This window comes from Macaca mulatta, chromosome 1 (assembly GCF_049350105.2).
Source record: "Macaca mulatta isolate MMU2019108-1 chromosome 1, T2T-MMU8v2.0, whole genome shotgun sequence".
Lineage (NCBI taxonomy): Eukaryota > Metazoa > Chordata > Mammalia > Primates > Cercopithecidae > Macaca > Macaca mulatta.
Window position 1 is genome coordinate 70367372 of NC_133406.1, and position 18026 is coordinate 70385397.

The 18026-nt window shown below is 45.3% G+C and overlaps 1 pseudogene; it reads left to right on the forward strand.

Annotated features, from left to right (window-relative positions):
- The first annotated feature begins 10841 nt into the window (after positions 1-10841).
- On the forward strand, positions 10842-14405 carry LOC100429775 (riboflavin kinase pseudogene; annotated as a pseudogene).
- Positions 14406-18026: the final 3621 nt, after the last annotated feature.

Genomic DNA, 18026 nt, shown 5'->3' on the forward strand with positions numbered 1-18026 from the left:
AAGAGCATGTGGGATGGCAATACTATTGTGACTCTCGTAGAAAAAATACCATTTTCCACGCCCTCACAATCTATCCTGCCCCCTAAGAAAGTAAACCTGGCCAGGATGTATCTGAAGAGTACTGAGAAATTGCAGCAGACATCTCTATCTTTTGTACTTTCCTTAGCTCCCTCTTTTACACTCTGCCTTCTTCCCCCTTTTCACTTTATTTTCTTATTTCCCTTTCTTTCCCCAAACCTTTTAGTTAACTAAACTCATAAGGACATGTCTTAGTCCGTTCCTCCCCATCTCTCCTACACATCTGTAAATCTTTGATCCCTGGGTGACAGAGAGATTACTGAGATACTTAGACCCATAGTATGTCAGGCTTGGAAGGGGCTTGACTAATCCCAGATGCACTTTTACATATGAGGAAGTTGAGGCCTAGAGAAGGGACTTTCCCAAGGTCCTACTTCAAGTAAGTAGCAGAGTTCTGGCTAGCACAGCATAAAGCATAGCCTAGAGTGGGTCTCAAAGAATGTCAACAGCTTCCTTTCGGTTTCGAATGCCTGGAACTAAAGCCGCTTGTTTCCGTTTCACATTAATTGCCTCATCATTCCAATGTCTTTAGGCCTCTTGGTGAAGGAATGAAACTAATGCTAACAAGCCCCTGTGCCCAGAGAGGCCTGCCCCAGCCCTGGCTTTGGTCCAGTCTTCAGAGATGGATGAGGGGCTTGTGAATGGAGCAAGTTGGGATCAGTGCAACAGCCCTTGCATCCAGCCCCTGACACCCCCGACACAGCAGCTGCTCCTTTCTAATGCTGAAGTCCAGGGATTCTCTGAACTTTAACACCAACTGGCAGCCTACAGGCCACTTTTGAAATCATCTGGGCATCTAGAGATGGTGAATTTAGCTGATAATGACTGCGGTCAGGCTGAGGATAAATCTGAGGTGATATAGGCCAAGAAAACACAACTCTCTGGTCAGGCCCAAGAGGCAGCAACTCCGTCATGTTCAAGTCTGTTTCCTCTGATAACAGCTCCAAACAGGCGGAAGCTAAGGCTCAAGGTGGGGGTTGGGGGAGCCCTAGTGGGGCCACCAGACATCCCATAGCATTAGCGACTGGATCTTGAGAGGAAGATCAAGGCTGTGGTAAACAGAGGGGTTTGGCACTGTGCTCCAGAATCTGAATAGTTAATGATGTGGAGAATGACCTTCTAAGAAGCCTCTCAGAACTTTTTTTTTTAATCCACCAGCACATTGCTTTTAGCCGCACAAGACAGCAGCTCTGCAAATCAGTGATAAGCTGAGAGTCCCACCTGGGTGTGCTGTCACCGTGGGGCCACAGTGAGAACCTCAAGGCTTCTGTGTGCCTGGGGCAGGGGGAGAAATAGTCTCCATGGAGGACTCTGTTGATAAGAAGGTACTGAAATAATTATTTTAATTAGTATAGCCTGCAACCTCCTTTAGGGGAGTGGCCATGTTTCTGGGTATCCAGGTCTACCACAGTTTGCCACATATTAGGGGCTCCACAAATATTTTTTATATTTGTTATAAAGACCTTCTGGTCCTCCATTCAGGCATGATGGCATCCATACATCCCCTCCTCCTGGCCTCCTTCCAGCAGATCTCTGCTAGCTCTGACAGGAGGCCTAGGACAGGGAGAAACCCCACGAAGGATTTTTGGCTTCTCCTGGCCACAGATTCAAGACTAACAAACCCTCCCCAAGGGCCCTCCAAGGGGAGTGGTAGAAACAAGTTATGGAGGGGCCTGTGCCTTTCTTCATGCCAGGGTCCCTCCTTCCAGCTCATGGATTCCTTCTCTCCAAAGAAAGGAAGGGGCAATTTCTTTCCCTTATACTCCCCTAAAAAAGGAAAGGAAAACTTAAAACAGGAAGAAACATCATTAAACCAGATGAAACATCATGAGCTAACAGTGCCATTTCCCAACCTGTGGTTGGCCAGAGCCTGAACCTGGCCATCATCCACACAGCCTGCTGCCGTGGCTGCAGCAACTGAAGTTGAAATTGTAAGAGCAGCTGCCACGTCGGGCATGGAGCCAAGCAATTGGGAGCCCATCCGGTGTTTCTCTCCAACCTCTGCAATCTTTCTATTGCATCTTATCAGGGCTGCCGTGTGTCATCATAGCCTGTACTGAGTGTTTCCTCTCTGCCAGCCACTCTTCTAAGAACTCTACAGGGATTATTGTGCTTGGTTCTTTCCCCACAACTCTATGAAGTAGGCATTATTGTTCCTATTTTACAGATGAGGAAACTGAGGCATAGAGGAGTTACAAGAACTTATCCAAGGCCCTCAGAGGTGGAGCCAGGATTAAATCCCAAAGGGGTGACACTGGAACCCACACTCCTGGCCCCACCATGGGCTGACTCTGCAAAATGCATGGCCTTAGGAGGCTTCCAACCTACACTGTGGTGAGTGGCTGGTCTACAGTCAGCAGTCAATAAGCTCCATGCCTTAGAGCACTGGGCACCATACCAGGTGCCACTCTCTCCCCTGGCTGGGGGACAGCTCCGTTTCTGCCGCAGACATTGCCTTTCCCTCAGGCACAGGAGTGTCTTGGCCACAGGGAAAATGAATTACATGTGTAGGTAGTGCAGCAGCTTGTTACTTCTAGAAAAACAACTTGGAGCCCCATCTTGCTGTCATCTGCTGCGCCTGGAGTCACTTTCAAATCTGTCATCTGTACCTGTGGGCTCTTCGTGACACCTCAGACAGTCCCAGGACAGACCCCAGCAAGAAACCCCAGTCTAACATAACCTGTCTGGCAAAAGAAAATAGAAACAGGCCAGGCGCGGTGGCTCATGCCTGTAATCCCAGCACTTTGGAAGGCCGAGGCGGGCGGATCACGAGGTCAGGAGATCGAGACCATCTTGGCTAACATAGTGAAACCCTGTTTCTACTAAAAATACAAAAAATTAGCTGGGCCTGGTGGCGGGTGCCTGTAGTCCCAGCTACTCGGGAGACTGAGGCAGGAGAATGGTGTGAACCCAGGAGGCAGAGCTCGCAGTGAGCCAAGATCGCGCCACTGCACTCCAGCCTGGGCGACAGAGCAAGACTCCATCTCAAAAAAAAAAAAAAAAAAAAAAAAAAATTAACTGGGAGTGGTGGCACATGCTTGTGATCCCAGCTACCCGAGAGAATGAGGCAGGAGAATTGCTTGAACCCGGGAGGCAGAAGTTGCAGTGAGTGGAGACTGCACCACTGCACTCTAGCCTAGGAAACAAGAGCAAAACTCTGTCTCAAACAAACAAACAAAAACAAACAAACAAACAAAAAACAAACAAGAAAATAGATACAGCCCCTGGAGAAACTGCCTGACCATACACTCTCTGCCTTTAAACAGAAACTTCCTAGATCACTACGTCCCCTTTCCATTCTCAACTAGCCATGCAGTGCTTGCCTGCTGGTTTGCCTCTACTTAACTCCCCTGACTCTTGCCCCCTCTTACCTCTCCTTTCTGGTTCTCCTGTTTCTACACTAGGGGTCCACTTCCCACGGGTTGTCTCAATCCTGAGTCAGACTCTCTGTCCTCCTCCTTCTACATCTGCTCCCACCCCTGTACCCAGCTCACTCCCTTTCTCCCACACTCTGTCTTTATTCCAATTCCTTGCTTTTTCCTGGCTTCCTTGCCTTTTTGCCTTTACCCAAAACCGAGGATCCCTCCTCACCCAACTCCTATCCCATCACACACAGCTCCCACACCTACCGCATAACTCTAATCCTCTCTCCTAGGCTCCAACACATTGAGGAGGAAGCCTCAGGGTCCAGACAACAGAGGACCCCCTGGCAGGCTTCTCAGTGGGCCCAGGGTGAAAATCTGCTGGCCAAAGGGATGATGAGACCTGTTTCTTACAACTCAGTGCTGTGTGCTCTGAGGCTGAAGCTGTCTTCCTCTGCCATTTCCCAGGGGCACAGAAGCTTGAGTCTTTTTGCATTAATTCCCTGGCTTGCTTTGACTCAGAGTCCAGCGTTTGGTAGCATGCTAATTTATGCAAACCAAATGCAAACGAATATAGAAAACTATGTGACCCTGGATTTACTGGAAATCAGAGTCTCCTCTTACAGGAAGACTTAGGGAAATTTTGGAATCTACTTCCCAAGAGAAATATTAAAATAGAATGGCTTTCAGTTTGGGGTCGGGGAGGGATGTGGCCAGAAGTCATTCAGAGGAAAGAGCATAGTCTGGGTTCCGTGTGCATCCTCTAAGCCACCCAACAGAAAGCAGAGGAAGAAAAAGCATCTGGCTGCCAAGCCTGTGCCTTCTTTCTCCTGTCTTGACTCTGAGCTCTGGTTTAGCTCCACGGCACGCCCGAGAACAGAGCCTGTGGGCTGTACTGCTTCTTTGGAAACAGGGGCATTTTATTTATATCTTACTTCCCATGACAGCACTTCACTATTCTCCTCTCACCTTGCATCTCCCTACACTGTCCCTTTTGAACTCGGCTCTCATTGGGTATGGCTGATCGAGTGCACAGTATGTTCTAGGACATTGTTCTGGAACCCGATCAGGGGTTGGGCATTCTGGAGGTTCCTATAAAGCAGGCCTCAGAGGCTAAGGGGCAGATCAACTCAGCCACAAAGGCTTAGGTGCCTCATTTCTTGAAGAAGGGAGAAAAGGACCACTCCGTGAAAGGACAGGAGGGATGAAGGTGGCCCCAGAAGCCTCAGCCCATTCTTCTGATCCAAAAAGAAATGTGCTGAACAGCCCCAAAATATAGAAACTGACCTCTTTTGGCCAGGAGCAGTGGCTCATGCCTATAATCCTAGCACTTGGCAGATCGCTTGAGCACAGGAGTTCGAGACCAGCTGGGGCAACATGGCAAAACCCGGTCTACAAAAACACAAACAAATTAGCCAGGCATGGTGGCACCTGTCATCCCAGCTACTCAGGATGCTGAGGCAAGAAGATCACTTCAACCTGGGAGGCAGAGGTTGCAGTGAACTGAGGTTACACCACTGCACTCCAGCCTGGGCAACACAGCCAAACCCTGTCAAAAAAGAGAAAGAAATAAAGAGAAAGAAAGAAAGAAAGAAAGAAAGAAAGAAAGAAAGAAAGAAAGAAAGAAAGAAAGAAAGAAAGAAAGAAAGAAAGAAAGAAAGGAAGGAAGGAAGGAAGGAAGGAAGGAAAGAAAGAAAGAAAGAAAGAAAGAAAGAAAGAAAAGAAAGAGAGAGAGAGAGAGAGAGAGGGAGGGAGGGAGGGAGGGAGGGAGGGAGGGAGGGAGGAAAGAAAGAAAGAGAAAGAAACAAGAAGGAAGGAAGGAAGGAAGGAGAAAAGAAAAAAGAAAAAAGAAACTGACCTTTTCTTAAAGATCTCAAGAGAAGGAAAGATTCTTCCAAAGTCTTTGTAATAGTCCAGTAGTTCCATCAGATTTTTTTACTCTGTTAACATAAATGCTTGATGCTGCATGGAAATCATTTTGTTCTGGTACTTTCCTCGAGGTAACTAGAGAACCACTGTTCCTGGTTATTCAGATAATAGCTCAGCAAAACCTTCACATATGTTGCGAAAAGACCTTAAGACAAACTCCCCCAAGATTCAGGGACCACCTTGCTGCCTCCCTGAGAGATCACCCAAACTCAACCCTCTACTCCCAGGGCATAGGAGCTGTGGGTGCTGATCCATATTCCCCTAATGACACAAAAGTTTGCTGAAGGCCAACTTTCAGCTAGTCAATATTTGGAGTTGCCCAGAGGAAGGAAAAACTGCTTATCTGTATATTTAAAATGGGAAGGACGCACTGGGTATCAAGCACGTCATGTATACTATTTCCTCTAAGTCTCACAACAGTCCCATGAGATCTGTATTACTCCCATTTTACAGATGAGTGAACTGAGGCTAAGAAAGTTGAAGTCATTTGCTCAAGGTCACAAAGCTGATGAATAGCTGTGGCAGAACCTTTTAATGCTCATTAGTATCCATTTTCTTCATTTTTAGACACATGCTCAACTACATTTCCTAGCTCTCTTGCAGTTAGGCAGGCCACATGACTGAGTTCTGGCCACTGAAATGGGGACAGAAGTGATTTTTTCCACTTTCAGGCCTGGCCCATAAAGACTTTGCAGATGAGCTTCCACTTCCCTTTTTCACATCACTATCTGGATGACCCCGGGTACCATGGAGCCATGTGATGAAGACGGGAGGAGTTTGGATCCCTGAATGACTACATGGAGCAGAGCACCCTTCATCCTGCCCTCTGCTCCCTGCACTAGACTATGACTTAGATGAGATAAAGTTTCACTGGGTTATGCCACTGAGAGTTTATCCTCAATAATAGCATGGTGGGGGCAAGATCTGAAACCAAGCATGTCAAACTCCAAAGACCATCTTTTCTCATTAAGCCATATAGCCACACAATATAGCAGAAATGTAAAAGTTAAACTATAAAATGTTATCTAATCTCACACTTCATCTCTCCCCCTCCATGCCTCTCCCATAACCAAGAACTAGATTCCTAGAACCAAGAACTTTAGATTCCTAAAGATTTTAGAGAAATTGCATATATAAAAACATAAAATCAAACAAGCAACTGATAAATATTTGTTGACTGCATACAACAACATGGGAGACAAAACTGCTTTTGTTGTTATTGGAGAGCTGGAGAAAGCCTTTCAGCATTCATGCCAAAAAGAGTCCTCTCCACCACCTTCCTCCAAGAACCACTTCCACTTGTGGCTCCATCCCATGGATGTGGAGCTATGAATTTACAGGACATGGAACATGGTTGTGGCCATCATGAAAGCCTACCAAAGCCATTATCAGTGATTGATAGCTCACCATTGCATCCTGTCATCCCTGCCCCAAGGCAAAGAGAGCTGAGTAAATATCATATAGGGACTATACTATGATCATGACAAAAGAAACAGACTTAATCAACTTTCCCCCCACAGGCTGTCATTCTATCAAATATAAGCTAAAATTAGCCAGTAGTTTTGGCATGATAGAATCAGACCAATCTGATTTTGAAATGAGGGACAGGAAAAGGATTATTGGCAAGAAGGGAAAAATAAAGGGGAAAGGTTTTAAAATTTTTCCATTAAGATAGGAAATCGGCTGGGCGAGATGGCTCATGCCTATAATCCCAGCACTTTGGGAGTCCGAGACGGGCAGATCACCTGACATCAGGAGTTAGAGACCAGCCTGGCCAACATGGTGAAACCCCGTCTCTACTAAAAATACAAAAAAAATTAGCCAGGCGTGGTGGCAGGCACCTGTAATCCCAGCTACTTGGGAGGCTGAGGCAAGAGAGTTGCTTGAACCTAGAAGGTGGAGGTTGTAGTAGGCCAAGGTCGTGCCATTGCACTCCAGCCTGGGCAACAAGAGCAAAACTCTGTCTTAAATATATATATATATATATGAAATCCTTTATAATTTACAGGGGCTAGGAAGATCTCTCCTGTTCCCCTCAAACATTTCCACCAAAGTCTAGGGAATAATTAATTTTTTTTCTTCTTTTTTTTTTTTTTGAGACAGCCTGTTGCCCAGGCTGGAGTGCAGTGGTGTAAACACAGCTCACTGCAACCCCACATGCTTGGATTATGGGTGCTGAGCCACTGTACCCAGCGAGAGAACTGATTCTTGGTCTTAACACTTTGTCCCTCCCCCTTTAAATGCTGGGCTGGTCTCTCTGGAAGAGTAACCCACAACTGTCTTATTAATCAATTATGCTTTATTGTGATTCAGAACTTGGGGGGAATTAATATTTATTGAGTCCTTTTAATCTGCCAATTATGCTTTCAGGATCTTTAAATACATTGTTTTGGCTGAGTGTGGTGCCTCAGACCTATAATCCCAACACTTTGGGAGGCTGAGGCAGGAGGATTGCTTGAGGCCAGAAGTTCGAGACTAGCCTCGACAACATAGTGAGAATCTCTCTCTACGACAATTTAAAAAATTATCTAGGCACGGTGGCAGGTGCCTGTAGTCCTAGCTACTCATGGGAGGCTAAAGTGGGAAGATCACTTAAGCCCAGGAGTTTAAGGTTGCAGTGAGCTGATCACACCATTGCACTCCAGCCCAGGCAACAGAGCAAAATGCTACCCTTCAAAACAACAATAACAACAACTATATATAGTTGTTGTTGTTTTTTTTCTCAATTTTCACCTTTTACAAATGGGCAAACTGAGACTCAGAGAAGCTTAATAATGGCCCATGACCACAGTGGCAGAAGCTGGATTTGAACTCCAGTCTGATTCCAAAGCCCTTGCTCATTGCACTATGCCAGTGTTTCTTTTTTTTCTTTTTTCTTTTGTTTTTGGAGATGGAGTCTCATTCTGTCAACCAGGCTGGAGTGCAGTGACGTGGTCTCGGCTCACTGCAACCTGCACCTCCCAGGCTCAAGTGATTCTCGTGCCTCAGCCTCCCAAGTAGCTGGGATTACAGGTGTGCACCACCATGCCTGGCTAATTTTTGTATTTTTAGTAGAGACAGGGTTTCACCATGTTGGCCAGACTGGTCTCGAACTGCTGACCTCAAGTGATCCTCCCACCTCGGCCTCCCAAAGTGCTGGGATGACAGGCATGAGCCGCCGTGCCCAGCCCAGTGTTTCTTGATCTAGGGTGCTCTTCAGAATCAACAAGGGGACAGTTAAAAATACAGATTCATGGCCTTGGCCCCAGCCTCCTCGATCACTCTCCTGGGGGCAGGGCTCAGCAATCTGTGTTTTCCAACACCCCCAGATGCAAGTGGAGATGAGTCAAGTTTGGGAAATATCACACTGTGCTTTGCTGTGGGAAATTGGAAGAGGGTAAGTCGAGCGGGGATGGTGAGGGAATGCAGGGAGGAGGGAACAGAAAGGGACCATCTACAGTGCTGCTCAGGCCTGGCCCTGCTTAGACAGACACTGGCGCCTGTCCCAGGAGTTGAGCTCCTGACTGTGGAACCTGGGGGAAGAACCTCAAATCAAGAAACGGACTTTCCAGTCGGATGTTCTCCACATCTCTCCTGTGGAAAGGGGATACCATGAATGCAGAATTCAGCTGCGAAAAGTCATCTCCAGGCCTGTTTTTAAATTCACCATAAATAAAGAAAGAAAAGCCTGTCAACATTCAAAATGTGCTAGTCCCTTTTCTGCTTCAACAAAACAGCCTTGATTTAGTGCTCACTACTTCCAAGCCTGTGACCACTAAGAGACAACTGGGATGAAGTTGGCTGCCACGCAGTCTTGGAAGCCAATTCATAAAGAATGGTGCCAAAATCGGGATGAGGGTACTGTTTGGGTGTGAGGAACTGAATGGCTACCTTAAAAAATTTTAGTATATTCTTGTATATACACAGGGGCCATAAGAGCTCGACTTGGGAATTGTAATAACTGCTGCCGTTTATTGAGAGCTTAACTTTTTACAGATACACAATCCCTTATCCACAGGTTGACCATATAATTTATCATGCAAACCAGGCAATTTTGAAAGTGTAAAGGAGGGGTGGGGGAGCTATCAATAATTTCACCAGGACTACAATTGTAAAACTGGGATGTATGATCACCTGATTTATCCAAAACCCTGCAAACATGCTTCAAGTTCAGGCTTTTTTTAGATTTTATAAAGGTAATACTGTGTACATGCATATATGCGTATGTGTATACATACTGTATGTATGTAGGGGGATCCAGGATAGTACCTCATAATCAAACACATTATATTTCTGCAGCAAATGTATGAATATTCGCCCCAAATTGAATAGACACATCAGGTCAGATTCTGCTGACTAATGATTTATGAAAAATACTTTTTCATGAAAGTTTTCAGAGAAACTTGGAAAATTCTTTTTAAAATTGTGGAAAGGGCTTATGGACCTGTACCAAGAGATCTGCTAAGTATCTTTAATTGCGTAGCAGAGACACTTAGCTGTCCCACTGTAAATACCTTCTCCTTCTCCCTCGATACTAGAACCTCCAACTTGTGTTTGGATCCAAGGCTGTCTGGAGTAAAGACTGTGCTTCCCAGGCTTCCTTGAAGCTATGTGTGGTCATGTGACTAAGATCTGCCAATGAGATCTGTAAGTGGAAAGATGTGATCAGGGCTGGTAGTTGCCCCACATGCCCAGGTAGAGATGTACCTGTTGTTTATAGCTGGCGTTCATTCTGATTAACTGAAACCCACGCCTTACTGATCGTTAAATATTTTCAAAATTACTCCCTGTGTAAAACTTTTAGGAAGTCTCCTTAAAGGGACAGGCATGTCCTTCTGCCATCCCTCAACCTTACTTCCTGCTGGCTAGAATGTGGACTCTGATCACTCACTCCACTTTGGATCATGAAGATGAAGGCCACAACCTGGAGAGGATGAAACTGAAAGCTGGAAGGGTCCTGGGTCTTGGTGACTCCTTGGATGGCCTACCTTTGGATTTTTACATGAGAGAAGAAAACCTTTTTGTGTTAAGTCACTGGTCATTTGTGTTTTCAGTCTTTCTCAAAATAACTGTATGCTAGGGTTTGCTCTGACCATGCTGCTTAACAAACAACCCTGAAATCTCAGATGGCAATTGTATTTATTTCTCATTCAATAGCCTGCACGTCGGATGTTGTGGCTCTGCTTCAGACTGTGGGTCTTCGTCCTGGAACTAGCAGACACTCAGGACAAGCTCTCCCCATAACCCGGAAAGCTCAGGAGATGAAGCCAAAACACAAACCCATTTAAAGCTCCTGCTAGTGTTGCTCTCATATTCCATTGGCCAAAACAAGTCACGGGACAGCCTGACATCAAGGGGAGAGAAAATAGGGGAAGAGAGGATAAACACCTGCTGTTGATACACAGAATTGACACATGTGCAACCCAGGCCTACAGCTGCACAGGCACCAGGGGCTTCTGAGCATTCTAGGCTCCTTCCAGCCCTCCCAGCATCATGAAGGCGGAGTGGGGGGACCACTGCTCCCTCCCTGATCATGGCCTGAAATTCCAAGTGTTTGCCCCCGACCCCAACCCCGATGACACTACCAAGTAGGTGGCAACAGGAAAGTCTCTCTTCCTTTGACTGCCCCTCTCTACAGTCACCCCAGACCACACACCAGGCTGCACAGGTGTCTCTGGCAGTCTTTCCCAAAGGGGTGAGGGGAAATGTTAAAGATGGGAGCTCTGCTGCCTTACATTTGTGTGTCTCCCAAGGCTCCCCTTCTTCCAAACTTCCTTTGAGAATTTCTACCCAGTGGCTGTGTGCAGGTCCTTCCCACACATCCAGGAGCACCTGGCACTTCTGGAAGTTTGCTCAGGAAGGAAATGCATTTCCTACAGTTCCCCAATAAACCTCTCCAGGGGCCTCATTGTCCAACTGCCAGGACCCACCCCCAATTCATTAATTGTAAGGTTTAGGGAGGGGATTTGGCAAATCAGCCTCAGCCACATCCAAACGCCTGAAAGAAAACACCAAGAGAAGTTGCGGGGGGCAGGGTGTATGTTGGGGATATTGCCAGTAGGTAAGTGGGTCTGGGGGAGGAACAGACCTGGAAGATTTTACCACTGACTATGTGACCTCTGGCAAACCAATCCCTTTTCTGGGCCTTTATTTGCTTTAGTGTTATTTTATTTGTTGAAAGAAGGGATTGCCTTTGATGGCATTTAAAGTTTCTTCTAGTTCTAACAGCCTGTGATCTAAGGAGTAAGGGGTGAGAAGGAAAAGACCAGCATATGGGTGCCCAGAGGGACACAGCATGGTGGGGGCTCAGTCACCCGGGGATAGCATGAGGCTGAAGTTCAAGTTCTTCAGTCCTTATCAGATTGTAGTCCTTAACACCAAGCTTAGCTTTACCTCTCAGCCACATTCAGGGCCGTGGACTAAAGCCACAAAATTTGTGCACAACAGGGGCTACCTATGATGACGACTGCAGTATATATGGCACCCCCCAGAGTTAGAGCAGTTCTGGCCTCATCGCTCACAAACCTCAGTTCCAGCAACTCCAAACTACCCTCAGTTCTCAGCACACGTCATGGTGCCTTCCACAGTTTCCTTTCCCTGCTACACCGCTATCCCTCGATCTCCCTACCCCTGCCCCCACCTTCCCCTGGCTATTGCCTACTCATCCTTCAACGTTCAGCTGAGCCTCCTCCCCACCCAGGTTCGGACCCCCTCTGCATCACTCCCTTATCACTGTACTCACTACACTGTATTGTAGCTATCTGCTGTGAACCTCTAACTACTGTCCTACTAGACTCTGAGCTCCCTTGGGGGCTGAGGGGAGAAATTGTGTCTTATCTATCTTATTTTATGCCCAATGTCTTTCACAATACCAGACAAATGATAAATGGGCAATGTTTGATGCAAGAACAAAGAAACAAACGAACTGGGAAGGAAAACTGAAAGGAATGTCACATGTAGATGGTATAGGCCACCTTTGTTTCTCCCCCACACCCCAGCTGCCACACATACTACATCTGTAGTTCAGTGAAATCATGTCAATAAACACCAAGGGTGAACAGTAACCTTTGAGCTAGGGAAAATAAATTGCCCGGGGAAGAAGCTTGTTGTCTGGTAGGCAAGAAAAGCCTTCCTTAGTGATGGTGGAGAAGAGAGCAAGGTTGGGGTGCAGGGTCGACTGGGGGCAGGATAGTCAGGAAAGAAGTCTTGAGGAGAGCAGGACTTGAGGGGCCAGTGGTGAGGAGGCTGGGTTTGGTGGGCAAATGGAGACCAAGCTGTCACACACCTGTGGCTTCACCAAGACAAGAAAGAGCCTGTGGCCTGGCCAGAGAGGGGGAAGAGGATTTCAGTTGGAAATCTGAGTATGAGGTGTATGCGAGCAGTGGGAAGGCTCCAGCTGAAGGGGACTGAGACGCAGAGGGACCCAGATGGCAGGAGCAGGTGGCGTCCCTCTGCTCCCTTCTCCCACTCTCCCTGACTGTGCTCAAGGTGTCCAGAGCTGCCTCAAGCCCGGTGGTCTAAGTAGGAGACTTGGTGATGCTCCCTCAGGGACTGGCTTCAGGAAGTTAAGTGGGCCTGATAATCTGGCGGAAATTTCTGTTTGCTTTAGAGAAGATGATTAAAATTGCCTAGTCACTGGATTTGAATACTCAAGAATGAGTTTAATTGAGAAGAGAATGTTTCTTTTTAGATGATGCAATAACTGCCATTGCTGGGTTTGTTTGCACCAAGGGGAAGAACTTAAATATCTGAAGTGTCTGAATTGTAGTGGTTGTTGGAGAGGATGTTTGACTTGTCCTAAGATGATGGCCGAGGTGGTAGCCAGGGCTGTCATGAAGTGTAAGGATTGAACCTTACCCTGAAATCTCCATCAAAGAGGTCACTTAGCACACATTAAAACCCATGCATTCACCTCAACATACCCTATGAATCTGCACTCTCTAGAGCCAGGAGCAGCCAGTTCAGGATTTTCACTGGCCTGGCACCCAGCTCGGGTCCCACTTCACTTCCCTTCGAAGTCTGTCGGCCGAGAGACGGCACTGTGCGCCTGCACATGTTTGGGCTGTGTTCGCCTGTGTGGGTGCAGGTGTGCACTTGCACATCGCTGGCTGTGCGTGGTCTTGCAGCATGCTTAGGCAAACCTCTCCCCAACCTGGGTCTGGGGCCTCAGACATAGTGAAACTGATGCTGTGCGAACACGTGTTTGATTCAGTTTAAATGGAGGTGGTGCAGACGAATTGAAGTTTTGCATCAATACAGTAGAACTTGCATAATCCAAGACCGCCTGTTTCTTCTCTCTGCCTTCCCCACCCAAATCATCCCCAAATCATCCCTGAGAAGCCTCTGCTCCCATCAGTGTCGTCCCTGGGGGCCTCCATCAGAGAAGTGTGTGGGAGAAGCAGGTGCAGATGACAGTACTCCCTAGTCCAGCTGCCTCAGAAACTATTCCTGGGGTCGGCGGCGTGAGAGACCCACCCACCACCACGTGTCGTGGGTGTCTGCCCCAGCACAGAGTTCACACCCAGTCCCCCGATGGACCCCCTTGTGCGGGGGTCTGGGCAACGCGTGGACTGGGCCACAGCCCGTGCCCCGAGCGAGCGGACTGCATTCTGAGGCACCTGCTCTACTTCTGCCCAGGCCAGGTGCTGTGGATCCAAGCACTGGGCATGGCCACAGCGAACTTTCCTGAACAAGTAGTACTCTTCCAGCTGATGCATGCACTGGCATTTATTATGGTTGGGCCAGTGCTGGAAGTGGAGATGTCTATAAGATGGTCATGAGGATAGGATGGAACCCATACTCTAAGAACACAAATAAGGCCATGGAAAGGCATATCGTGGGTATCTTCAAAGAGGACTTCTGCGGCGAGATCTTCAATGTGGCCATCCTTGGCTACCTCAGACCTGAAAGAACTTTGATTCTTTAGGGTCACTTTTTTCAGCAATTCAAGGTGATATTGAGGAAGCTAAGAAACGCCTACATTTACCAGAACATTTGAAACTTAAAGAAGACCATTTCTTCCAGGTTCCTAAAAGCAAACTAATGAATGGCCACTGATTAAAAAAAATCTTATTTATTCATTCACTGTATTCTAGTATTTCACTGCTTAAAACTGTCCAGTCTCACCTCGGTCATAGTTGTAAAATCAAACACTTTCCTGCAGCTGTGAACTAGTTTAAACAAAACAACTTAATTACTATCTTGTGCTTCAACTGTTAAATTATTAACAGGTTTCATTTATTTAAATACATAACAAGCTTTGTTTAAAAATCAAGATTTTCAAAATATGTTGATTAGAATGTACCACTAAAAGGGTATTAAGTGTCTTATAATGGAAATGAAATGTATGTAAGTATGGGCTAAAAGGCAAGTCACTAATTTGAGATGAGAACTATGGTTCTCATGGCAAAAACCCAGCATGTATGTACTTGTATAGCATATACTCCTAAACAGAGAAGACTTATAAAAGTAAATACATTAAATAGGAATTTTATAGTTTATTATAAGCCTAAGGGGAAAACTCCAGACTTTGTATTTGTGATATATGATGCATTAATATATTATTATAAGCATGAAGACATTTGTGAAATTTTGTTTTTTGTCATTTTCTTTTTTTTTTTTCTTTCTGTCATTTATTTATTTATTGACACAGGGTCTTGCCCTGTCACCCAGGTTGGAGTACAATGGTGATCCAGGTTTATGGCAGCCTTGACCTCCTGGGCTCAAGCAATTCTCTCACCTCAGCCTCCTGAGTAGTTGGGACTACAGGGGAAGCCACTGTGCTCAGCTAAATTTTAAAATCTTTCTGTAGAGACAGGGTCTCCCTACGTTGCCCAGGCTGGTCTCAAACTCTTGGCTCAAGCAATCCTCCCACCTCAGCCTCTTAAAATGCTGGGATTACAGGCCTGAGCCACTGCACCTGGCTTTAGTCATTATCTGGGCAGTCACATCGTTGCACCATTTTCATTTCTGTATAGAGCTGCCTCAGTTCTAAGTGGTCTGGACTCCCTCTGCAGATCTTTATTGTTGTTAAGACAGTAAGATAAACTTTTTTTAATCTATAGATCTCCTTTTTGTTGGATAACACTTCTTTCTTCTTCAGAGTAGATATTCTTGTAGATATCTGTAAGACTTTAACATTTTTCTTGACTTTGATTTTTTTTTCCTTTTTTAGGAAAAACAAAGATACAACAGACTTCATCTTTAGGTTTCCTCAAGATTTAAGTGAACACATAAAAAAAAAATTTAAAGGAACACATAGCCGTTCGTTTATATGTACCAGTTTCTTAACACACACACACACACACACACACACACACACACACACACACTGCTTGTTTTCCCTCTAGCCTAAGAGCCAATTAAACTATAAAATACTTATAAAATTATTTATTGTTAATGTAACTATATGTTCCAGGACAAATCTAAACTGGTGTAGTTGTATACACACAATGTAATTTAATGCTAGTCTAAGAATGCTTGTAGCCTGAGAGAAAGGCATAGGTTTTGTTAAACAATCTTCATACTGTAGATTTTTTTCGTCCTACTGACTGTGATTTTTGGCCACTTGAGTCTTTTTGTTGATATTGGCAGAAAGTTGAAATCTTTGGATATTTAGAAAATTAAGATTACAGATTGCGTTGGGCCCCTTCAAACAGTATATTGCATTATTGTTCACTTTAGTAATAGATTTGGTGGTTGGTTTGGTGGAGGGATAGAAGTATATAGAAGGTAATTTTTAAAATAATTCACTATGGATCATTTTTTTCCTAATCTGCATAAATGAATTTGAACTGACTTTAATAAAAATATTTTGAAAGTACATAGAAAAACATCTGAAACAGTTGTTGGACAAAAGGAAAACATGTATAAATTTAATTGGATTGTGTTTTACTTTTTGGTGTATGAATTTATGGTAAACAATGCAGCTTGTGGCTTTTTTCTTTATAGAGCTATGTAGAAAATATTATTTTTAATATTAGAAATCCTATACTTGAAAGAAGCCTCAATTATATGTGGCTTTATGAAGCAAAGTTAAAAATAAACATGAAAAATGTGAAAACATTTGTGTTTGTTTTGTCTGACTAGCTTGCTGTTAATTATGTTCTCTAAGTGTGTGAATGTTTTTTGATACTTTGTTGTCACCTTCCATTTTGTTAAACAGCCATTGCTTTTAAGATGGAATGGTGTGGTGCATAGAGGTTAGTACAGGTTAGTTAACTGTATCTACATTTTTCAAAGTTTTATATTAATTATCTATTATAAGAAGTTACAAGGCTGGGCACGATGGCTCACGCCTGTAATCCCAGCACTTGGGGAGGTCGATGCAGGCGGATCACGAGGTCAGGAGATTGAGACCATCCTGGCTAACATAGTGAAACCCTGTCTCTACTAAAGCTACAAAAAATTAGCCGGGTGTGGTTGCGTGCACCTATAATCCCAGCTACTCAGGAGGCTGAGGCAGGAGAATCACTTGAACCCAGGAGGTGGAGGTTGCAGTGAGCCAAGATCGCGCCACTGCCCTCCAGCCTGGGCAACAGAGCAAGACTCTGTCTCAAAAAAATAAAAAATAAAAATAAAAGAAAAAGAAAAAAAAGAAGTTACAGTAGTGCCATTTTGATTAGTCTGAATGTTCTCAGGCCTTGAAATAAATTTTGACTAAGCAATTTTTTTTTCAGAGCGGGAGTGGAAGTTTATTTTAAAAGCTTTAGGCCAGTAAGGAAAAACAGGAAAGGAGAGAAGGAAAGTACAACTTGGAAGAGGGCCAAGCAGGCGACTCAAGAAACCAAGTGCACAGCTTGACATCTTGACTCCCATGGGGGTTTGATTTGTTGGCATACTTCCAGGATCTTATTGGGAAGCTGCTGATCAGTTTCAGGTGTTTTCTATCTAGCAGGAGTCTACCGTTCCCTGGCGCCAGCTGTGACCAATTATTACTTTAAACAAACTGTTAACAACCACCTGGCCATCACCTGATGGTTGCCCAACACTTTGGTGTGTGTGTGGTGGGGAGCCTTCTCCTGCCCTGCTCATACCTGACTAGCTACCTACTGTAACATTTACCCCTGCCTTAAGAGTCCAAGACCCCAAATCTTTGGTGGAAAGTGGGTGAAGTCCAGTCTTCTGTAACTGTTTCCTGCTGACGAGGGGCGGTGGTGGTTCTGTGAGTCTCAGCCTCTCACTGTCTAGGCTGAGTTGGCTCCATGAGTTGCTGAAAGTGGTATCGAGCCAAGTCCAAAGAATACAGAAGCAGGATTTCGCCTAGGTCATATCCCACAATGGGCAGTCTAGAGGCCCCTGTAGAAGGTGATTCTTGAATATTGAGAGGACGGTGTCCCTTATTGAGGATCATCTGGAGCTTAATGGCCTTACTTTGAGGTGAAAAGGCATTACTTATCTTTCTGCTTAAAAAGGAACCTCAGATCTTCCAGGGACTCGCAAGCGTGTTCAGGAGCTGAGGGCATTGTTTCCAGCTCTGGTGTCTCGGAGCCTTTCCACAGCTTCACTCAGGTGTGATGTATCCAGCTGGCAAGCTCTGAGACTAAGTAACTTTTTAAATGTTCCTTCTAAGTCTTTTTTTGTTTAACAACTCTATTCTTATAATTCTCAAAATTGTGAACAACTAGCCACACTACAAAGTTAGTGGACATAGATAGTCATGTTATAATCAAAGTAAAC